Genomic DNA, 25,139 nt, shown 5'->3' with positions numbered 1-25,139 from the left:
TTCTTTCAGGACTTCTTTGTATGTGAAAACTTTAATCTTTCCCTCAATTTTAAAGGACAATTTGGCTGGGTACAGAATTCTTGGCTGGAGGTCTTTCTCTTTCAGGATTTTGAATACAGCATACCACTGCCTTCCCGCCTCCAGGGTGCTAGTTGAGTAGGTCTGAACTCAGGATTATGGTTTCCCTTATATGTATTAGATTGTTTATTTCTTGCCACTTTCAGGAGTTTCTGCTTCTCTTCAACATTTGACAGGCTGATTAGTATGTGCCTCGGAAAAGGCCTATTTGGATTTATTCTGCTTGGAGTTCTTTGAGATTCTTTGACTTGTATATTTATGTCTTTTATGAGGATTGGGAAGTTTTCCCTCATTATATCCTCAACTACTCTTCCCAGCCCTTTAGTCCTCTCTTCTCCTTCTGGGACACCAGTGATTCTTATATTTGCATGCTTTGTTTTATCTGTCATTTCCCTGAGTTCCCATTCAATTTTTTCCCATATTTTTTGCCATTTGCTGTTTTGAGTCTTTGAGGTCAGTCATCTTGTCCTCTGTATCACTTATTCGTTCTTCTGTCACTTCAAATCTGGTGTTGTGTGCCTCTAGAATGTTTTTTTTTTGGTCAACAGAGTCTTTAATCTCTGTGATATCTACTATTTTTCTATTTATTCTTTCAAATTCATCTTTATGCTCTTCTACTATCTTTTTGATCTCCTTTATGTCATTTTCTATCCCAGTTACTTTATTAAGTAGAGTTGTATGAACATCTTTGATTAGTTGTGCCAACATCTGGGTCTCTTCTGGTGTTTTAATTTGGTCATTAGGCAGGGCTCTATCAGTCTGCATTGTGATATGTTTAGTGATCTTCTGCTGTCTTCGTGGCATGTAAATATCTTGATTGATTTACTTTGGGAGTTTATTTCTTTCAGTCATCTAAGGCCTTGTGCTTGCTGAATGGTTTTCCAGCAGGGAGCAAGGCATTGGGTAGGGCACCCAGTAAGGTGATTTGGTTCAGGGCAGGTAGAGGTGCAGGTTGGGGGATGCTACGCTGATGTTTGTGAACATGGGCACCCAGTGGCCAGGGAGGATGCAGCTGGGTGGGTGCACTGGTCTTGGGAGTGTAAACCTGGTGTGCACTGGTCTAAGGCACGGGCCCTTTGTGTGCATCATAGAGCTGTGGCAGAGGGTTGGCATTATGTCTTGGTGGACTGGGGTCAGATGTGACCTGGCTGCACAGGTTGGCACTTTCTCAGAGCTGGGAAGTGAGAATGAGGGCTGTGTGCATGCACAGTTCTCGGACTGTTCCTTGTCCCATGACCCTGTCCATGCACTCCTTTGGGCTCTGCAGTTCTGCGCCTCTGTGCCAGTTGACAGTTTTTTTTTTCCTTTCAGCATTTTAAAGATGTTTCTCCACTGTTGGATGACCTCCATAGTTTCTGGTGAGAAGTCTACAATAATTAAATTATTTTTCCTATATGTTCATGCCATATGGCAATTGGTAAGATTTTTACCTTATTTTAAAACTATTTTAATCAATAGTTTAATTATGAGAGTCTGGGCATGGTTTTCTATGTATTTATACTTCCAGGAGTTAACTGAAATTCTTGAAATTATAACTTTCTCTTTCACCAGATATGAGAAATTGTTGGTCTTTATTTCGTCATTTCTTTTTCCTACAAAATAGAAACAAGAATTTACTGTCCAATTATATTTTAGAGCTGGTTCCTGATGCTCTGTTTTTTTTTTCTTCTTTACATCGGATAATTTCTATTGATTTATTTTAAAGTTCATTGTCTTTTTTATTACTCATTTTCATCCTGCTATTAAGACATCAGTTTGTTTTCCATATCAGATATTCTAATTTTTAGTTCTAAACTTTCCATTTGGTTTGCTTTTATGTTTTCAATATCTCTGCTGACAGTGCCTATCTTTTTATTTGTTATGAGAATTTTTCCTTTACTTCATTAAGCATAATTATAATAGCTGCTTTAAAATCCTTGTATGTTAATTCTAGCATTTGGGTCACTGTGGGGTTGCTTTTGTTGATTACCTTTTTACTTGAAATGAATACCACCTTCCTAGTTTTCTTACATGGTGAGTAATTTTGAATACCATCTTTGACATGGAATATTATGTATGGGGCCTCTTGTTTCTATTTTATTTCTGTAGGAGGTATTATTACAGTGTTTTGGCAGACTATCGACTTGTGTAGACTCAAACCACAAGCATCCTCTCACGTGCAGGTTGTAGCAGCTTGGATCTCAGTTCAGTTCCTTGTTTTTCACCCTTAACTGATTTGTTTTCAGTCTGCCCCATACATGTATGGTTAGAGGATCAGTCAGAGACTTGGGCAGATTTTACATGCAGAATTTGGGGCTCCTCATCTCTAACCATCTCACTCATCTGCATCAGTGGCTGCCCTGGCTGTGTCTTTTTCAGCTAGAGAGATGATGGGTATTCTATCAGAGTTTCAGCTGCACTGTATTTGCTGTAATCAGATCTTGATCTCAGGCCAAAACCACAAAGATGGGAGACTCACTGGGGGCTGGTTCCTTCTTCCAGATTTAGGCTTCCTTCCAAAATCTTCCTGTCTCTGTTCACTCTCTAGATCCTTCAGTTAGCCTAGATGGTTTGTTCTGTGTTTTGTTTCATTTCGTTTGTAGTTCAGGATTCATAGCTGATTTCTGTAGAAGGGTGGTCCATTGAAAACTTACTCTGACATACAACTTCAATAAATATTTAATACTTTGTGGTTTTGGTCTTGCTGTTTTGCAATAGAATCTTTACTATGAATGGTCAATGTGAAAAATGTGAAACATACAGAAGCATTTGCTTGTGAAGGCATTTGTTTATTCTAGCTGCAAAGATGCAACATTTAGGTCATCACTACATGTAAGTACAGATTTTCTTCCTGGGTCATAAGATTTGGAGTTTGATCTCTTGACCAAAGTCAAAATACTGAAATCATACTATACTTTTGTGTCTGGTTTGTTCTGCTCAGTGTCATATCCTCTGAGTTCATCCATGTTGTTGTATGCTTGCTTTTGTTTTGGTTTGGTTTTGGTCAGCCTTATCTTTCGACCCCAGAAGTATGGGGAGAGATGTTTAAAATTCTTCCAGAAATGGTATGGGACAAGGAAGAGGAAATGTTGGAGAGAAGAATGTGGAGAAATAGAAAGTTCTAGAAAGATAATGCTGGAAACCCTGCTTCGAACAGAGCCACTTGGATTTTTGCCAGTCTGTAGATGGACATTTCAAGTAAGATTTTATTGTATAATAGTTTGCTGGATAGAATGTATTTTGAAATCATTTGTCTAAATATTCACCAAAGTTTTTCTTAGCTCTGATGCAATGAAATGCTACTTGTTTCTAGAATTTCTGGCCATGCTGTTTAAAACTCGGTTGAACCAGGCTGACCTGTGTCTGAATCCTAATTTTGCCACTCAGCAGATTTATGACCAGGGCCAGTGCCTAACTATCCCACATCTCCTTTTCTTCATTTTTAAAATGAAGATCATCACACGCCCCTGATAAGATGGTGCGAGAATCAGGTGGGTGCATTGGTCACTCAACAGGCCACGCACTGGTCACTCAACAGGCCACAGTATGCAGTAAGTGCTGCTATTGATCACATTGACAGCCAAATCTATACGGCTGCCTCTGCAAGTCAACAGAGGCTCTTGGAAAGGCTGATGAATTTCTGGAGAGTGCAAAAGAAGGTTCCCTTCACTGGCCCTGCATAGGCAGGTGCTTCCATATGACGACAATGAAGGATTCACTGAAAACTCGGGACAGAAGCTCTTTGCTTATTACCAGAGATGTGGCAAATGTTAATTGGACACTTTAGAACTGACAGTGACAGGTGGACAGTGACACTTCTACTTACTTGGGATGGACGGGCCAGTGAAAGGGTCCTCCTACAAATGTGCTTTCCAGGAGGCAGCATATGGAAAATCTGGCTATAAAGAAAGCACAGACCGGGAGCCTGGGGTGCAGGGAGTACATCTTAGTGTACGATGGCTGCGAGAAGAAAGTACCACAAATCACAGGAATTCATTGTTCTAGTTTGCTGGCTGCCAGAATGCAATATACCAGAAATGGAATGGCTTTTAAAAAGGAACATTTAATAGGTTGCTAGTTTACGGTTCTAAGGCCAAGAAAATGTCCCAGTTAATGCCAATCTAAGGCATCCAGGGAAAGATACCTTGATTCAAGAAAGTCGATGAAGTTCAGGGTTTCTCTCTCAAGTAGAAGGGTACATGGTGACACAGTCAGGGTTTCTCTCTCATCTGGAGAGGCACATGGTGAACACGGTCAGGGTTCCTCTTTGATCTGGAAGGGCACATGGTGAACACGGTGTCATCTGCTAGCTTCTCCTGGCTTCCCATTTCATGAAGCTCCCTGGGAGGCATTTTCCTTCTTCATCTCCAAAGGTCGCTGGCTAGTGGACTCTGTTTCTTGTGGCTACGTCATTCTCCTCTTCTCTCTCTGAATTGTTCTCTGAAGCTCTTATTCTTTCTCTAAAATGTTTCCTCTTTTATAGGTCTCCAGAAACTAATTAAGACCCACCCAAATGGGTGGAGACTCGCCTCTACCTAACCCAGTTTACCAACCATTCTTGATTAAATCACATCTCCAGAGAGATGATCTAATTACAGTTTCAAAATACAATACTAATAGGGATTAGAAGAAATGGCTGCCTTTACAAAATGGGATTAGGATTAAAACATGGCTTTTCTAGGGGACACACATCCTTTCAAACCAGCACATTCATTGTCACAGTTCTGGAGATGTGGGTAGAGGCACACTTTCTCCAGAACCCATAGGGGAAGGTCCTTCCTTGCCTCTTCCAGCTTCTGAGTTTTGCCAGTCTTCTGTGGGGTTCCACGGTTTCGAGAGGCATCTGCTTCCTTCTCCACATGGACTTCTCCCCTCAGCCATCTGCCCCTGTGTCCAAAGTTCCTGCTGCTTTAAGAACATCAGCCAGAATGGCTTAGGACTCACTCTAATCCAACTTCTTAACTAATCGCATCTTCAAAGACTTTCTTTCTAAATCTGTTCTCATTCACAGAACTAAGAGTTATCAACTTGAACACGCCTTTTTGGGGAACACCGTTCAACCCATAACAGGGGGGCTTATCCACTTTACAAAAGGATTCCCCATATGTCCCATCCTAATTAGCTTTCATTCAATGCCTCTAAATCAGAGCTTAAAGGATTTAAGCACTTTAAGGGACAGGTATGTCTGCCTGACATTTGAAGCCAGGTGCATCTGGAAAGCACAAGTACACTGTACTTTTCTGAGAAAATTGGTCAGAAATTGGGAAGAAGAAAGGGTATTAGGGGAGGGACATGCCTGGGACTGGCCACTTTGCAAGGACATCGTCAAATGTGATTGCCAAGGGGCCACCTCCTTGCTGCCGGCACAGAAGGGATGTGCAGATTACTGGAAATCTATAAGGAAGGCTTGTTATATGCCAGGGTCCTGACTCAAAGCTTTTCATTTTCAATCCCCCTAGCAATGGAAAGCCAACCGGGCAGAGCCCAAGAAAAATGCTCTGCTTTGGCTTAAACCTTTAAATCTTCTGTAGCCTGAGGGCTTGTCCTCGTTTGCAAAGCAGGATTTAAACTTGGTGAGTGGGGAGGAGGGGATCAACATTCAGCCTTGTTAATTTCTTCCTTCTCCTCTCGGCACCCAGCAACTCCCCCAGCCAGGGTGTTACCTGGTGCTGTCCATGCTCTAACTCATGCTGACGACTTTCATTAACCACCTAATGCATTCGCATATGAAAGATATTTCCCCCTGGATCCAAAGGAGGCAATTGCATAATTTCAAGTCTGAGTTAACCCTCCTTTATCCACAAAGCTCCAGGATCCACAGACTCCTGGAAGAGAGAGTACAACATGTGAATAAGGTCTTTCTGTATCAACAAAGGTTTCTGATAAGCATTTTCTTTTCGTCTATTCATGTTTTAACCAAGATCATCCTTTGATTCTTGAAAAGCTCAAGTGTTAGGAAACCACTGGGTACAAAGTCAAAACTCTGTACCACCTCCCTGCAACTCATACTTTTTTGCGGGTGGGGGTGTCATTTACTATTCTCTTTGGTTGTCACTGTTGATGCCTTTGAAGCACCTGAGACTCCCAGTGGCTACAACTATAAGGACAGGGGCTAGAAGTGTGTGCTTCAGTTGAGACTCTGGTGAAGGGGGGTCTAGCACCCAGCCAGAGGCAAGATCCCAGTCTGTCCTACCCAGACTGTAAAGGCTTAGCTCCTGGGGCAAGCAAGAAAGAAATGCAGCTGGCAGGTGAGAACTCAGAGCATCCTATCTAGAGTTAGACCCTTGGAGAAGTGGGACTCTCAGGGAAGAAGTGGGGCAGCCTCAGGGGAGAGCACACTCTAGGCACTCAGAAAGAGATGGTGAATGAATGAATGATTATATGAATGAATGGATGAGTAATAAGCTTCTGGAGGCTGGGGACCCTACCACAGTCACCTTTCTATCACCCATAGGGCCTGGCTCAGAGCTAGCCACATAGGAAGTGCTTGATCAGTGTGAGTTAATTATAAGGCTGCCTTAGGCCCTGTAGGAATTCAAGGAATCAGAGCCTTTGCCATCCTGGAGGCTACACACATGCCTCATGCTGCAGCTTTGGTTTCTCTGATTGAAGTAGCTGTAAGGTCTCTCCATCTCTTATGCAGTTGCAACACTGGTAGAAGGACCACAGCTGAGCTGATTTACCTTCAGGCAATTTTGAGCCTTTCTTTTGCCACTCCCATTGTAACTAAAAAATTAACAAATGTATTTTAGTCCATTAAGGTGTATTTTAGGTACTTATTAACTTTCTGATACATTGTAATGTCGCCAAAAGTAAATATCAATAACTGTTGCAGCTCACTGACTTATAGCCTTGATGTATGTTAACCTTTTGAGGTAGCCAGAAGCCAATATTTGTAACTATTATAACTCACTGAACTGTAACCCAGATGCCTCCTTTCTTTGATACTTGTGTTATGTTTTGTAACTAAATGACTTTTATCTTGTAACTGGACAGTAATGAGACAACACAGGACTGGCCCCACTTGTATCTCATCTTGTTTTACAACCCTGTAGTTTGGTGCCTTTGCACTTAGTCCCCTGAGGTCAGGTGCTCCTGCATGCAGCTCTCTTAATGATTCTTTTTTTTATTTTCTAATAAACATTTTTTTTGCTTTAGTCTCACGCAGAAGGTAACATTTTAAAATATCAATTACCATCTATTTTCAGTACCCTGCAATAATGACATTCCTTTGTTCTTCCTCATGCAAAAACATTTTTGAAATTGTACCTTGTACATTTCACTATTATTATACAGTCTAGGCATCCCTAGATTATACCATCTCAATCTTTAACATCTATCTTTCTTTCTGATACCATTTATGTCCCCAGCCCTCCTCCCTCTATCATTCTCACATGCAGCTTCATTCAGTGTTTTAACATAATTGTATTACAGTTAGGTAGTATTGTGCTGTCCATTTCTGAGTTTTTATATCCAGTCCTGTTGCACAGTCTGTATCCCTTCAGCTCCAATTACCCAATATCTTACCCTATTTCTATCTCCTGATGGTCTCTGTTATGAACAAAATATTCCAGGTTTATTCACTAATGTCAGTTCATATCAATGAGACCATACAGTATTTGTCCTTTAGTTTTGGGCTAGTCTCACTCAGCATAATGTTCTCAAGGTCCATCCATGTCGTTACATACTTCATAAGTTTATTCTGTCTTAAAGCTGCATAATATTCCATCATATGTATATACCACAGTTTGTTTAGCCACTCGTCTGTTGATGGACATTTTGGCTGTTTCCATCTCCTTGCAATTGTAAATAATGCTGCTATAAACATTGGTGTGCAAATGTCCATTTGTGTCTTTGCCCTTATGTCCTCTGAGTAGATACCTAGCAATGGTATTGCTGGGTCATATGGCAGTTCTAAATTCAGCTTTTTGAGGAACCGCCAAACTGCCTTCCACAGTGGTTGCACCATTTGACATTCCCACCAACAGTGGATAAGTGTGCCTCTTTCTCCACATCCTCTCCAGCACTTGTCATTTTCTGTTTTGTTGATAATGGCCATTCTGGTGGGTGTGAGATGATATCTCATTGTGGTTTGATTTGCATTTCTCTAATGGCCAGGGACGTTAAACATCTCTTCATGTGCCTTTTGGCCATTTGTATTTCCTCTTCTGAGAGGTGTCTATTCAAGTCTTTTTCCCATTTTGTAATTGGATTGGCTGTCTTTTTGTTGTTGAGTTGAACAATCTCTTTATAAATTCTGGATACTAGACCTTTATCTGATATGTCGTTTCCAAATATTGTCTCCCATTGTGTAGGCTGTCTTTTTACTTTCTTGATGAAGTTCTTTGATGCACAAAAGTGTTTAATTTTGAGGAGTTCCCATTTATTCCTTTCTTTCTTCAGTGTTCTTGCTTTAGGTATAAGATCTATAAAATCGCCTCCAATTATAAGATTTATAAGATATTTCCCTACATTTTCCTCTAACTCTTTTATGGTCTTAGATCTAATGCTTAGATCTTTGATCCATTTTCAGTTAACTTTTGTATAGGGTGTGAGATAAGGGTCCTCTTTCATTCTTTTGCATATGGATATCCAGTTCTCTAAGCACCATTTATTGAACAGACTGTTCTGTCCCAGGTGAGTTGGCTTGACTGCCTTATCAAAGATCAAATGTTCATAGATGAGAGGGTCTATATCTGAACACTCTATTCGATTCCATTGGTCAATATATCTATCTTTATGCCAGTACCATGCTGTTTTGACCACTGTGGCTTCATAATATGCCTTAAAGTCAGGCAGCGTGAGACCTCCAGCTTCGTTTTTTTTCCTCAAGATACTTTTAGCAATTCAGGGTACCCTGCCCTTCCAGATAAATTTGCTTATTGGTTTTCCTATTTCTGAAAAGTAAGTTGTTGGTATTTTGATTGGTATTGGGTTGAATCTGTAAATCAATTTAGGTAGAATTGACATCTTAACTATATTTAGTCTTCCAATCCATGAACACGGTATGCCCTTCCATCTATTTAGGTCTTCTGTGATTTCTTTTAACAGTTTCTTGTAGTTTTCTTTGTATAGGTCTTTTGTCTCTTTAGTTAAATTTATTCCTAAGTATTTTATTCTTTTAGTTGCAATTGTAAATGGAATTCATTTCTTGATTTCCCCCTCAGCTTGTTCATTGCTAGTGTACAAAAACACTACAGATTTTTTAATGTTGATCTTGTAACCTGCCACTTTGCTGTACTCGTTTATTAGCTCTAGTAGTTTTGCTGTGGATTTTTCAGGGTTTTTGACATATAGTATCATATCGTCTGCAAACAGTGATGGTTTTACTTCTTCCTTTCCAATTTTGATGACTTGTATTTCTTTTTCTTGTCTAATTGCTCTGGATAGAACTTCCAACACAGTGTTGAACAATAGTGGTGATAGTGGACATCCTTGTCTTGTTCCTGATCTTAGGGGGAAAGTTTTCAAAATCTCTTAATGATTCTTCTTTTTTAAAAATTTTTTTTATTAATTAAAAAAAATTAACAAACAAAACATTAAGATATCATTCCATTCTACATATACAATCAGTAATTCTTAATATCATCACATAGTTGCATATTCATCATTTCTAGAACATTTGCATTGATTTAGAAAAAAATAAAAAAGACAACAGAAAAAGAAATAAAACGATAAGAGAAAAAAAAAAGATTATACATGCCATACCCCTTACCCCTCGCTTTCATTTACCACTAGCACTTCAAACTAAATTTATTTTTAACATTTGTTCCCCCTATTATTTATTTATTTTTTCTTATTAATTAAAAAAAAATTAACACAATGTTTAGAAATCATTCCGTTCTACATATGCAATCAGTAATTCTTAATATCATCACATAGATGTATGATCATCATTTCTTAGTACATATGCATTGATTTAGGAAAAGAACTAGCAAAACAACAGAAAAAGATATAGAATGATAATATAGAGAAAAAATTTAAAAAAATAATAATAATAAAAAGAAAAGGAAAAAGAAAAAACATAAGACACAAACAAACAAACAAACAAACAAACTATAGCTCAGATGCAGCTCCATTCAGTGTTTTAACATAATTACATTACAATTAGGTATTATTGTGCTGTCCATTTTTGAGTTTTTGTATCTAGTCCTGTTGCACAGTCTGTATTCCTTCAGCTCCAATTACCCATTATCTTACCCTGTTTCTAACTCCTGCTGGTCTCTGTTACCAATGACATATTCCAAGTTTATTCTCGAATGTCGGTTCACATCTATATGTATGGGACCATACAGTATTTGTCCTTTAGTTTTTGGCTAGACTCACTCAGCATAATGTTCTCTAGGTCCATCCATGTTATTACATGCTTCACAAGTTTATTCTGTCTTAAAGTTGCATAATATTCCATCGTATGTATATACCACAGTTTGTTTAGCCACTCATCTGTTGATGGACATTTTGGCTGTTTCCATCTCCTTGCAATTGTAAATAATGCTGCTATAAACATTGGTGTGCAAATGTCCGTTTGTGTCTTTGCCCTTAAGTCCTTTGAGTAGATTCCCAGCAATGGTATTGCTGGGTTGTATGGCAATTCTATATTCAGTTTTTTGAGGAACTGCCAAAGTGCCTTCCACAGTGGTTGTACCATTTGACATTCCCACCAACAGTGGATAAGTGTGCCTCTTTCTCCGCATCCTCTCCAGCACTTGTCATTTTCTGTTTTGTTAATAATGGCCATTCTGGTGGGTGTGAGATGATATCTCATTGTGGTTTTAATGATTCTTAATGAAGTAACATGAGTCAGCCCAGACCTGGCCACCTTGCCCATTATTATCCTGAGCCCACCTGCCTTTGTGTGAATGCTATAAAACACTGCAAGTTTCTCCAGTTTGTGGAGACAGAGTTATGGCCCATAGACCTGATCTCCTTGCTATGTACTTGGCAATAAACTCTTCCTCCCTTTGGCACCCCAGTGTGCCATGCTTGGCTCTTCTGTGCACATGGGGCAGAGAACCCCCACGTTGATTGGTCTCCCTGTTGTCAGAGCTCACCTGGACTGTGACCCACTCTTAGGCCATCCTGGGTGCCTGAAACCTAACTGATATAATGACCCATAATAAGATAAATTCATGGTGGTTATGGAAATAGAGATATTACTTTTCCTCAGTAGGAATATTTGAGAAGGTTTAAAAATCTTCAGAGAGATTCAGAGGAACATTTTTGCCACTGTGGCCATAGGTGGGGAAATATTTCAGGGAGAATTTGTCATCCATTCATTGCACACAGGGGCAGCTGGCTCGGATCCCTTCCTTCCATCTGACCCAAACCCCACCCTGCAGGTTTGGGGCAGACAAGCCCCTGGGGGCTTCAAACACCCCAACTACTCTCACTTTTGTTTCTGGAGCTGGGTTTCACTGGAGAACTCAAAGCAGAACTCTACCTGAACTAATTTCCCTCCAGGCAACTTCATTGGAACAAAGTTTTATGTGGCAGATAATGAGAAAAGCAGCTATAAAATTCTGAATGAATGAAAAATAATTTCCAGAGTGATGCCCCCAAATCTCTCAGAGTGAGAAAGTCATGTAGGTTCCTTCAATTACTAGGAGGAACATGCATCTGTAGCACACATTTTAAGAGGCATTAAGGACATTTTAATGAGAAAACAATTTTAAAAAGTTGATAAATATGTATCTTCCAAGTGCGTCTGTTGATATTCAGCAGAGATTTTGTTGTTGTTGTGAGTTGAGGGAGTGGAATCATGAATCCTAGGCTGTTTTACTAAGCGCTTATGTTGTTGTGAATATCTTAGCAGCTCAAGTTCAGGCTTAGGTGCATGCAGAGTAGGTGTAATTACAAATGGTCTCTGGTATTGATGAAAATACCTATTTTAGAAATGGGCTGATGTTAAAACCCAGCACACCCGTATCCAGCAGCCAACATCATACAGCTCAAAACAGTAGCTAGTCCTTCTCAAAACAAAGCTGGCTTGGGAAGAAAGTAAAGGAGTCTGGGGATGTAATGTCACAAAAACTCAGGCCTGGCTAGTGGGAGAACACCACTCAAATGCCTAAAAGGGACTGACTTTAAGGGCTCTGGAGTGGGAGAGTCATTTCAGCAGAATTTCACTTCTTGGCGCAATCCAAATGAAATAGCACCTAGAGAGGTAAACCAGGTAGTCAAAAACCTCAGACTGGGGCTGGTTCTCGAGTCAGGTGAGCTGGAGGTGGCATTCAGCCATAGCTCCCTAGTGGTTTTATCCACCTCCTTATGTGACACTTGAGAGCTCATATGTATTCAGCTCTTTTTATGTGCCTGACGCCATGCAGTGTGCTTCATGTGTTATTGTGTCCGTTTGCTGTGCTGTGTAACAAATTACCTAAAAGGTAGCAGCGTGAGGCAACGTCCACTTATTTGTTATCTCAGTCTCTGCGGGCCAGGAGTCCAGACACACTTTAACTGGGTGCTCTGCTCAGGGTCTCCTAAGTCTGCCGTCACTGTGTTGGTCAGGCTGCATTCTTTTCTGAGCTGGACCGGGAGAAAACTCTCTTTCTAGCTCTTTCAGAATTGATGGTGGAATTCCTTTCCTTGCAGTCGTAGAACTCATGGTGAATTGCTTCTTCAAGGCCATCAGTGGAAAGAAAGGGTTTCTGCTCTTCTGACTTCAGGGAAGGTTTAGCTCCTCTTTATAGGGCTTGTCTGATTAGATCAGGCCCACCTTCTGATTAACTCAAAGTCAACTGATTAGGGACCTGCATTAAATCCTTTGCCTTTGCCATATGCCACTGGTGAGAAGGAGACCACAGGTCCTGCCCACACCCACAGGAAGGAGACTGCAGAAAAGCACAAAAGGGGGCAGGAATCAGGGACCATCGTAGGGTGAGTCTGCCACAGATTCCAGTGCCTTCCAGACCCTATGAGCTGGACAGTACTACGAATATCTTCATTCTAGTGGTAAGAGAAAGATGTCCAACAACATTAAATAGAGGGTCTCACCACCTTACTGACAATTCATAAATTGGGTAGCATCCATCTAGAAAGCAAAAGGGGACTCTGCCATGAGATGGGGGAAGGGAGGTGCTCTTGGTGGGGGGGGATGTGGAAAACAGTGAGGAGATGTTCTGGTTGACTGCCATTAAATCCCATTTCATACAGGGGGTTCTCACAAAGGCGGGGGGAGGGGGTAGATACATTGTAACTGTCACATTGTGGTGTGCTTGTGCAATCTGATGAGCTCTCTCTACTTGACTACAACCAGTGATCAAACCTTTTTATTACCAGGTATTGCTTATCAATAGCAGAACTGAAGTGCGTGTTCCATTTCCTCTGCAAGACCCTGCAGGGTAATTATTTTTGTCTTCTGGGAAAGCCTTTCTCAGAAAGGGGCCCCTCTCGGCAATGCCCAGTGTAGGTGGGCATTTTATTTTACTTACTACCACCAATGAGGAAACCAAGGCTCACAAAAGTGACTTGTCTTAGGTTACACACAGCTAGAAATCAACTGAGCTAGGATTCAAACCCCGAAAATCTGATTGCAGAGCTAACAGGGTAAGATCCCGCCTCCCGTACCACCTGGTTAGAGAGAGACGGAAAGGTCCTGCAGAGAAAGGTCACGGGGTGGGGGATGGGGCTGTCGTGTGAACTTTGTGTCACAAAAATAAGTTAGGTCGAATTGGAACACGTACACGAGCCAGCCCTGAGTAGGTGTCAGCTATTGCCACGGGAATCCCACCAAGTCCCTCTGGCTGGTGGAAGTGCAGCCAAGGCAGAGAGACAGTAGCCTGGAGTCTATGGTGAGCAAAAGCTCGTCAACTGCCTTTGAGGCAGCTGGACTCACTGGTAAATGCTGTTGGTAATGGCCATGGAATCGGGACACACGTCCTGGAGTTTTTCAAGCACATTCGCTCCTCCAACCCTCCAGGCATTTCCTTGGCAATAATGTCACTTCCACGTGAAGGAAGAGGAAAGGGAGGGTCAGAGCAGTTGAGTGGCTTTTCTGAGGCTATTACGTGGCAGAGGTCACATTTAAACCCAGGTCCAGGGTCTGTGCTTTTAGCCACTTATACCCAACATTTGGTTTCTGCATGTGAGACTTGCGATGAGTCAGTCTATGGAGCTTTGCAACTTGCTCGTGTGACCTCTGAACCTGTTGGGGACAGGGCCACCCCTGTCCCTCTGTGTCCCACACAGGGGTCGGGGCTGGCACCACGCAGCTGGCACTTCCCCTGAGCCTGGGTTACTGGCTTGTGTTGGAGGCATCACTGAGTAGGTACATAGACTAAGGACTGTGAGTCCTTAAAACCCAGGGCACTGAGCACAGGTGGGCCATGGGGGCTCACTGGCAGAGTTCTTACCTGCCATGCTGGAGATGTGGGTTTGATTCCTGGTGACTGCCCATGTGGGAAAACAAACAAACAAACAAAAAACCCAGTGCACTTAGCACAGGGCCAACTCCCAGAGCGGCTGGACCCAGGATGTATAGCTAATTATATTTCCAGGAGCTGAGACTCTAGGTAAGTAAATTTTATAGCAGCATAATTTTCTCTCCTTCTTGCTTTCACTTTCTTTCTCTCCCTCTCCTCATTTGTCTAAATGTTGTGTGCTAGAGAGAAGAAGAAGTAGCCATAGCAGACGGGGAATTAACGACGGTTTGGGAACTGAGACTCTAGGTAAATATATTTTACCTAGAGCAATTTTGCTTCCTCGATTTAGTTGGGTGCCTGCTTCTCTAATGGTCACTCCTTGAGTGGATTTTATTACCTTCAATCTGCGGCTCCCCAGGCTGATGCAAAATGCTTGGTGCCAGACAGTCTTATCTTATCCTTCTTGGGAGCTGCCACAGCTCCCGGTACAAAGCATGAATGTTTGTTAGATGATTTAAAACTGATTCAGGTGTAGAGAAAGGCGTACGGGGTATTGGGTGAAACAGTCTAATATTTCAACGTCTTAATATGGATCACTTCTTAACAGCAATCTGGGAGGTGCCCAAGGACACTGGAGGGGGACATCTCAATTATGAGAACACAAAGTACACACACAGCGTGAGCCGTGCAGCAACCTGGGGTGGGGTGGGGAGCAGATGACCTTTGCAGCTAACTATAAGGCCCCAGGGCCCTGACCCCCACCCCACCCCTCGATTTTGAGAGCAAGTCGTTGCACACAGCTGCCCGCATGACCTGGGACAGACATTAAAGATCAAAGAATGTAAAAGCTCCCACACTTAATAACCAAATCTTGGGAGAGTCTGCCAAAATCCCATTGTAACCAAATCTCATGAGACTGTTAAACTTTGTAAGCCTTTCTTACAAAGTTCTCTCTCACTCTTTTGAATTCTTGGATTTGGGCAGACTTTCATCTCCCAACCAGCCGCCAAGGGGAAGCCTTTTCCTGTCCGTAGCCCCTGATTAAACTCATGCAATCTTCTGACTAGCGTGTTCTCTGGCCTCGGGGTTGCGCTGGGCTGGAACAGGTACCTCCAATATATCACAAAGAGATACAAGCAGCTTTTTGGTTCACCCAGTGTCCCTTCTTTCCCTCTTTGCCACTCACAGAATCCTGGTTCATTTCGGTGACATGGGCCCAAATTAAAATCCTGGCTCTCCCAAGCTGTTCTGCAGTCAGTGACGGCTGTGCAATCCAGTTATGGCCAGCGAGATCCAAATGGAAGTTATTGGGGAGAGTGGGCCTTCCCAAACAAAAATGCAGAGCTATCCTGGGAGAAAGTTCTTTGCCTTTCACTCTTCCCCCTTCTTCCTGATTAGAGGCTGGCAGTGATGCCTGGAGGTGCAGCAGCCATCTTGGGGTGATGAGGATAAGAAGCCATAGTAATGAGAGTGAAGTGAAAACTTGGGTCTCAGATGCATGGTTGACCTTCCCCACCAGCTCAGTTCTGCCCAGCCCTTTATCATGGGTGAAATAAACCTCTAACAGCTTGTGCCCCTGGAGAGAATTTTCTTGTTATTTGCAGCTTAATACAGTTCTCATGGGCTGACACGGTCTTTCTGCTAACTCCATCTGTTGAATATTTTAACCATGCTTTGCAAAACAAGAAAGTCACAGCTCTGAGAGGTGAGAGGACATGCCTAAGACCACAGAGCCTGGGATTGGCAAACCTGGACATGAATGCCTCATAAGACATGATCTGTCTTGTTCTAAAGCCTTAATTCTGCATTTCCTCCCGAGGTAAGAAAAAGGGGAAGAGGGCCAAATCCATACGCCCTGTCCCTTCCTGCCTAGAGAACCTCATCTGTCCATTGGGTCATTCATGCAGCAGATATCCTGAGGTCCATCTACAGTGACGTTCCCTTACCTGGAGCATCCCTCCCTGAAGGGCCCTGTGTCTGGAGTTCTTCTCTCTTGGAGGGCTGGGGCTTGGCTTTGGATTTCACTAAAGGAGGAGGCCTCCTCACATGTCTCCACCCCACCCTCTGCTCCAGGCTTTCAATGCTCTTGCAGAGACAGCGGCATCACCGCGAAGGGAAATACGGACCAGTGAAAGCCATCTCCATTTGCTACTTACTGAACCATGGACACCAGTTGTCTACAAGACAGAGTTGACTTGGGCTTCCAATTAAAGGAAACACTTGGGGCATGCCAGGCTGCTGATGTTGCCGGGAGGAAGGCATCATCAATCCAGCAGGCAGACAGATCCATGTGCCTCCTGGAGGCACAATGCTGGGTCCAGTTCTAACTGCTCCTAGCATATGATGGAGCCTCATGTCTGCATCCCGTATTGCTCACTTGCTTAGGGATAGGAAGCTGTACCCAAACAGTGTGGCTGTTGCAGAATTAAGAGACTTATAATACAAACTAATAGAAGTGAACAGTTGGCAAGAGATCACTCATTCTTACCTGTATTGCCTCATTAGATCCCCATGGCAACCACAGAGGGCAATTATTATCATGACTTTCATTTTTTTTTCTTTTTTTTTATTAATTAAAAAAAGAATTAACAAAACAATTAGAAATCATTCCATTCTACATGTACAATCAGTAATTCTTAATAACATCACATAGTTGCATATTCATCATTTCTTAGTACATTTGCATCGATTTAGAAAAAGAAATAAAAAGACAACAGAATAAGAATTAAAACATTAATAGAAAGAAAAAACAAACAAAAAACCTATACCTCACATGCAGCTTCATTCAGTGTTTTAACATAATTGCATTACAATTGGGTAGTATTGTGCTGTCCATTTCTGAGTTTTTATATCCAGTCCCGTTGTACAGTCTGTATCCCTTCAGCTCCAATTACCCCTTCTCTTTTTTTTTTTTTTTAATTAATGGAAAAAAAGAAATTAACCCAACATTTAGAAATCATACCATTCTACATATGCAATCAGTAATTCTTAACATCATCACATAGATGCATGATCATCATTTCTTAGTACATTTGCATCGGTTTAGAAAAACTAGCAACATAACCGAAAAAGATATAGAATGTTAATATAGAGACAAAAATAAAAGTAATAATAGTAAAGTCAAAACAAAACAAAACAAAAACCTATAGCTCAGATGCAGCTTCTTTCAGTGTTTTAACAAGATTACTTTATAATTAGGTATTATTGTGTTGTCCATTTTTGAGTTTTTGTATCTAGTCCTGTTGCACAGTCTGTATCCCTTCAACTCCAATTGCCCATTATCTTACCCTGTTTCTACCTCCTGCTGGACTCTGTTACCAATGACATATTCCAAATTTATTCTCGAATGTCTGTTCACATCAGTGGGACCATACAGTATTTGTCCTTTAGTTTCTGGCTAGACTCACTCAGCATAATGTTCTCTAGGTCCATCCATGTTATTACATGCTTCATAAGTTTATCCTGTCTTAAAGCTGCATAGTATTCCATCGTATGTATATACCACAGTTTGTTTAGCCACTCTTCTGTTGATGGAGATTTCGGCTGTTTCCATCTCTTTGCAATTGTAAATAACGCTGCTATAAACATTGGTGGGCAAATGTCCATTTGTGTCTTTGCCCTTAAGTCCTCTGAGTATATTGCCAGCAATGGTATTGCTGGGTCGTATGGCAATTCTATATTCAGCTTTTTGAGGAACCGCGAAACTGCCTTCCACAGTGGTTGCACCCTTTGACATTCCCACCAACAGTGGATAAATGTGCCTCTTTCTCCGCATCCTCTCCAGCACTTGTCATTTTCTGTTTTGTTGATAATGGCCATTCTGGTGGGTATGAGATGATATCTCATTGTGGTTTTGATTTGCATTTCTCTAATGGCCAGGGACATTGAGCATCTCTTCATGTGCCTTTTGGCCATTTGTATTTCCTCTTCTGATAGGTGTCTGTTCAAGTCTTTTTCCCATTTTGTTATTGGGTTGGCTGTCTTTTTGTTGTTGAGATGAACAATCTCTTTATAAATTCTGGATACTAGACCTTTATCTGATATATCATTTCCAAATATTGTCTCCCATTGTGTAGGCTGTCTTTCTACTTTCTTGATGAAATTCTTTGATGCACAAAAGTGTTTAATTTTGAGGAGCTCCCATTTATTTATTTCCTTCTTCAGTGTTCTTGCTTTAGGTTTAAGGTCCATAAAACCACCTCCAGTTGTAAGATCCATAAGATATCTCCCAACATTTTCCTCTAACTGTTTTATGGTCTTAGACCTAATGTTTAGATCTTTGATCCATTTTGAGTTAACTTTTGTATAGGGTGTGAGAGATGGGTCTTCTTTCATTCTTTTGCATATGGATATCCAGTTCTCTAGGCACCATTTATTGAAGAGACTGTTCTGTCCCAGGTGAGTTGGCTTGACTGCCTTATCAAAGATCAAATGTCCATAGATGAGAGGGTCTATATCTGAGCACTCTATTCGATTCCATTGGTCGATATATCTATCTTTATGCCAATACCATGCTGTTTTGACCACTGTGGTTTCATAATATGCCTTAAAGTCCGGCATCGCTAGACCTCCAGCTTCGTTTTTTTTCCTCAAGATGTTTTTAGCAATTCGGGGCACCCTGCCCTTCCAGATAAATTTGCTTATTGGTTTTTCTATTTCTGAAAAATAAGTTGTAGGGATTTTGATTGGTATTGCATTGAATCTGTAAATCAATTTAGGTAGGATTGACATCTTAACTATATTTAGTCTTCCAATCCATGAACACGGTATGCCCTTCCATCTATTTAGGTCTTCTGTGATTTATTTTAGCAGTTTTTTGTAGTTTTCTTTATATAGGTTTTTTGTCTCTTTAGGTAAATTTATTCCTAGGTATTTTATTCTTTTAGTTGCAATTGTAAATGGGATTTGTTTCTTGATTTCCCCCTCAGCTTGTTCATTGTTAGTGTATAGAAATGCTACAGATTTTTGAATGTTGATCTTGTAACCTGCTACTTTGCTGTACTCATTTATTAGCTCTAGTAGTTTTGTTGTGGATTTTTCCGGGTTTTCGACGTATAGTATCATATCATCTGCAAACAGTGATAGTTTTACTTCTTCCTTTCCAATTTTGATGCCTTGTATTTCTTTTTCTTGTCTAATTGCTCTGACTAGAACCTCCAACACAATGTTGAATAATAGTGGTGATAGTGGACATCCTTGTCTTGTTCCTGATCTTAGGGGGAAAGTTTTCAATTTTTCCCCATTGAGGATGATCTTAGCTGTGGGTTTTTCATATATTCCCTCTATCATTTTAAGGAAGTTCCCTTGTATTCCTGTCTTTTGAAGTGTTTTCAACAGGAAAGGATGTTGAATCTTGTCAAATGCCTTCTCTGCATCAATTGAGATGATCATGTGATTTTTCTGCTTTGATTTGTTGATATGGTGTATTACATTAATTGATTTTCTTATGTTGAACCATCCTTGCATACCTGGGATGAATCCTATTTGGTCATGATGTATAATTCTTTTAATGTGTTGTTGGATATGATTTGCTAGAATTTTATTGAGGATTTTTGCATCTATATTCATTAGAGAGATTGGTCTGTAGTTTTCTTTTTTTGTAATATCTTTGACTGGTTTTGGTATGAGGGTGATGTTGGCTTCATAGAATGAATTAGGTAGTTTTCCCTCCACTTCGATTTTTTTGAAGAGTTTGAGGAGAATTGGTACTAATTCCTTCTGGAACGTTTGGTAGAATTCACATGTGAAGCCATCTGGTCCTGGACTTTTCTTTTTAGGGAGCTTTTGAATGACTGATTCAATTTCTTTACTTGTGATTGGTTTGTTGAGGTCATCTATGTCTTCTTGAGTCAAAGTTGGTTGTTCATGTCTTTCCAGGAACCCGTCCATTTCATCTAAATTGTTGTATTTATTAGCGTAAAGTTGTTCATAGTATCCTGTTATTACCTCCTTTATTTCTGTGAGGTCAGTAGTTATGTCTCCTCTTCCATTTCTGATCTTATTTATTTGCATCCTCTCTCTTCTTCTTTTTGTCAATCTTGCTAAGGGCCCATCAATCTTATTGATTTTCTCATAGAACCAACTTCTGGTCTTATTGATTTTCTCTATTGTTTTCATGTTTTCAATTTCATTTATTTCTGCTCTGATCTTTGTTATTTCTTTCCTTTTGCTTGCTTTGGGATTAGTTTGCTGTTCTTTCTCCAGTTCTTCCAAGTGAACAGTTAATTCCTGCATTTTTGCCTTTTCTTCTTTTCTGATATAGGCATTTAGGGCAATAAATTTCCCTCTTAGCACTGCCTTTGCTGCATCCCATAAGTTTTGATATGTTGTGTTTTCATTTTCATTTGCCTCGAGGTATTTACTAATTTCTCTTGCAATTTCTTCTTTGACCCACTCGTTGTTTAAGAGTGTGTTGTTAAGCCTCCAGGTATTTGTGAATTTTCTGGCATTCCGCCTATTATTGATTTCCAACTTCATTCCTTTATGATCCGAGAAAGTGTTGTGTATGATTTCAATCTTTTTAAATTTGTTAAGACTTGCTTTGTGACCCAGCATATGGTCTATCTTTGAGAATGATCCGTGAGCACTTGAGAAAAAGGTGTATCCTGCTGTTGTGGGATTTAATGTCCTATAAATGTCTGTTAAGTCTAGCTCCTTTATAGTAATATTCAGATTCTCTATTTCTTTATTGATCCTCTGTCTAGATGTTCTGTCCATTGATGAGAGTGGGGAATTGAAGTCTCCAACTATTATGGTATTTGTGTCTATTTCCTTTTTCAGTGTTTGCAGTGTATTCCTCACGTATTTTGGGGCATTCTGGTTCGGTGCATAAATATTTATGATTGTTATGTCTTCTTGTTTAATTGTTCCTTTTATTAGTATATAGTGTCCTTCTTTGTCTCTTTTAACTGTTTTACATTTGAAGTCTAACTTGTTGGATATTAGTATAGCCACTCCTGCTATTTTCTGGTTGTTATTTGCATGAAATATCTTTTCCCAACCTTTCACTTTCAACCTATGTTTATCTTTGGGTCTAAGATGTGTTTCCTGTAGACAGCATATAGAAGGATCCTGTTTTTAAATCCATTCTGCCATTCTATGTCTTTTGATTGGGGAATTCAGTCCATTAACATTTAGTGTTATTATTGTTTGGATAATATTTTCCTCTACCATTTTGCCTTTTGTATTATATATATCATATCTGACTTTCCTTTTTTCTACACTCTTCTCCATACCTCTCTCTTCTGTCTTTTCAGTTCTGACTCTAGTGCTCCTTTTAGTATTTCTTGCAGAGCTGGTCTCTTCGTCACAAATTCTCTCAGTGACTTTTTGTCTGAGAATGTTTTAATTTCTCCCTCATTTTTGAAGGACAATTTTGCTGGATATAGGAGTCTTGGTTGGCAGTTTTTCTCTTTTAGTAATTTAAATATATCATCCCACTGTCTTCTAGCTTCCATGGCTTCTGCTGAGAAATCTACACATAGTCTTATTGGGTTTCCCTTGTATGTGACAGATTGTTTTTCTCTTGCTGCTTTCAAGATCCTCTCTTTCTCTTTGACCTCTGACATTCTAACTAGTAAGTGTCTTGGAGAATGCCTATTAGGGTCTAATCTCTTTGGGGTGCACTGCACTTCTTGGATCTGTAATTTTAGGTCTTTCATAAGAGTTGGGAAATTTTCAGTGATAATTTCTTCCATTAGTTTTTCTCCTCCTTTTCCCTTCTCTTCTCCTTCTGGGACACCCACAACACATATATTTGTGCGGTTCATATTGTCCTTGAGTTCCCTGATACCCTGTTCAAATTTTTCCATTCTTTTCCCGATAGTTTCTGTTTGTTTTTGGAATTCAGATGTTCCATCCTCCAAATCACTAATTCTATCTTCTGTCTCTTTGAATCTATCATTGTAGGTATCCATTGTTTTTTCTATCTTTTCTACTTTGTCCTTCACTTCCATAAGTTCTGTGATTTGTTTTTTCAGTTTTTCTATTTCTTCTTTATGTTCAGCCCATGTCTTCTTCATGTCCTCCCTCAATTTATCGATTTCGTTTTTGAAGAGGTTTTCCATTTCTGTGCGTATATTCAGCATTAGTTGTCTCAGCTCCTGTATCTCATTTGAACTATTGGTTTGTTCCTTTGACTGGGCCATATTTTCAATTATTTGAGTGTGATCCATTATCTTCTGTTGGCATCTGCGCATTTAGACAGATTTCCCTGGGTATTGGATCCGAAAGTTTGGAAGATTTTTCTGTGAAATCTCTGGGTTCTGTTTTTCTTTTCCTGCCCAGTAGGTGGCGCTCATGGCACACGTTTTTCTGCGGGTCCCACCAGTAAAAGGTGCTGTGGGACCTTAAACTTTGGAAAACTCTCGCCGTCCGGGAGGTTCGCTAGCCGAAGCGGCTTGAGCCTGCCTGGGGTCCGAACACAGGGAGGGTTGCTGGCCGCCGCAGCCCGGGAAAGAGCCCGTCCGAATTTCCTAGTCGGCCCGGGGCGACAAGCGTGGCGGGAGGGCGCCAGCAGCAGCGGCCTGCCCGGGAGAGTGCACGTTCCCGGGGAGTCACGGGTTTGGAAGGGGCCTCCCCCACCCGTCACCATTCTCCGCGGCCTGGGGATTTCCAATCCAATTCTCTCAGTTGGTCCGGGGGGCCGCGCGTGGTGTGGGCGCCAGCCGCCGCAGTTTCAGGGGACCGCCTCTCCAATTCTCCCAGCCGGCCCGGGAAGGGGGAAGGGAGTGACTCCGGCCGCTTGCCGCCCCGCCCGGTGAAGCCCGCGTGCCTCGGCGATCTCACCCGAGCGGCTTCTCTCAGCCAGCCAGCCGTTCCAGGATGGGGTACGCTGTCTTTTTTATCTCTGTTGTGGCTTTGGGCGCTGTTCTGTATCGTTTCTACTCCCCTAGTATCTGTCCTGGAGAAGAAACTAAGATCCGCGCGTCTTACTAAGCCGCCATCTTCTCCGGAAGTTCCATGACTTTCATTTTAGAGATGAGAAATGGGAGGACCAGAGAGGTCAAGTGATTTGCCCAAGGTCCCACAGCAAGGATGTGTCAGAGACAACTGACCCAGAGCCTCTTCGCTTTATTTCTGGGTTAGAAGGAAAGCCTGACGCTGCTAGAGAAAGGGCAGGTGTTCCTACCGGGCCATTTCACATTTAGCAAGTGCCCCTTGCTAGGTGCTCCAGATACAAAATCAATTAGATTCAGACACTCCCTTCCAAGAGACCCTAGACTTGGGTGAGGATGTGATAAATTCATGGAGAAAACAAATCAGATGTTATGTAAGAAAGTATTCCCATGTCTTCTGCTTCTGTTCTCATCAATTCAAGTAGTTCTTGCAACAACCAACTTCCCCAAAGCAAATAACTGAGAGCCCTCTCAAGACTAATAATACCTAGCATTTGCCAAGTGCTCCTCCATGCAGGTGTCACTTGTTCAATCCTAAAGCAACGCGAGGAGGCTGGTCTTGGTTTGGAAGCTCTGGAAGCAGACCCTGAGATGAGGGTTTGAGTGTGTGTTGGGGGGGTACTGATCCAGGGCAAGTGCAGTGTTGTAAAGGATATGTTATAGGACAGCTTCCACTATGGCGTCTGGAGCTTAATCTCACAGGGAACCTCAAGGAAATGGTGTAAAACATATGGCTCCGCATCCTCCCACCTGAGCTATCTCTAGTTCTTGTTGGCATCAGTGGGTGATGTTCCTGGAGAAGGGGTGTGCAAGTTATTGTTGCAGTTCCTACCTGCTGGAAAACATCAGGCATTTCCTTTGCTAATTTTGGCTAAGTGCCTTCCGTGGCTTTAGTTACTGGCTGTTTCAAGTCCGTCCGAGCACAGTGAAGCTCCGAGACATAAGGGATCTGAAGAGGGAAACGACAGCACCTGCTACAGGTGGATGCCATTCTTACCCCCATTCTATGCATGAGGAGAGTGAAGGAAAAGATGAACTTGGAACTGGGATTTAAGTTTAAGTCATCCAACTTTGTAGGCTGGTTCATAAACCACCACAGCACGTTACCTCCTAGGAATGGGCTTGAGGACGCCTACATCATTAGAGCCCATTTTAAAGGTCAGCCCTAATCGCAGTGGTCCAGGAGAGACGGTCCTGGCTACTCAGCGTGCCTCGGGAAGACAGCTGCTTAGCCACATGTGGGGCAAAGCCTACTTGACCTGAGGACCATGCATTTTCATGCAGGAATCAGGTGAATGTAAAGTAATGATGAGCATTTAAGAGAATTAAGTGATAGAGAAGAGTGACCTTGGCCACACTCTGGAAAGAGGTCTTGCTTATTCATTCATGCATTCATTCATTCATTCATTCATTCATTCATTCAAAGTTAAACACTCTCAGGGAAGTACCAAGACAGAACTGGGGAGTGCTAGCCTCCAAGAACAATGGACACGCCTGGCTACACCAGAAACTGGCTACTGTTTAAAAAGAATTGTTTCCCTACTGGTCTGGTAATAAGATCCATTTCTCAAACCTCTTTAGTCATTTAATTCTGGTCAGTGGAATGAGAGTGAAAGTGATGCATTTGACTTCCCAGCCTAGCCCAGCATGACCCTCCACTGTCTCTTCCCCCCAAACCAGCATTGGCTGTTGTTGATGCTCAAGGCATCCTTGGATGTCATTGGAGGGTAACCTGAGCCTCCCCAACCCCTACTGCTTAATGATCTTCACATGAGTGAGAAATAAACTTCTGCTGGGTTAAGCCATTGAGATTTCATAGTTGATC

General features: G+C 41.5%; 1 long non-coding RNA gene across 1 annotated transcript; it reads left to right on the top strand.

The window, feature by feature from the left end:
* Positions 1–1,386: 1,386 nt before the first annotated feature.
* On the top strand, positions 1,387–16,053 carry LOC143664814 (uncharacterized). The gene is made up of 4 exons (XR_013166600.1): positions 1,387–1,436; positions 13,336–13,397; positions 14,661–14,723; positions 15,816–16,053. It is a non-coding gene; the product is annotated as an uncharacterized LOC143664814 (long non-coding RNA).
* The last annotated feature ends 9,086 nt before the right edge of the window (positions 16,054–25,139 follow it).

This window comes from Tamandua tetradactyla, chromosome 2 (assembly GCF_023851605.1).
Source record: "Tamandua tetradactyla isolate mTamTet1 chromosome 2, mTamTet1.pri, whole genome shotgun sequence".
In the NCBI taxonomy this organism is placed as follows: Eukaryota; Metazoa; Chordata; class Mammalia; order Pilosa; family Myrmecophagidae; genus Tamandua; species Tamandua tetradactyla.
Note: the sequence above shows the minus strand (reverse complement) of the source record. Positions and strands in the feature narration are given on the sequence as shown.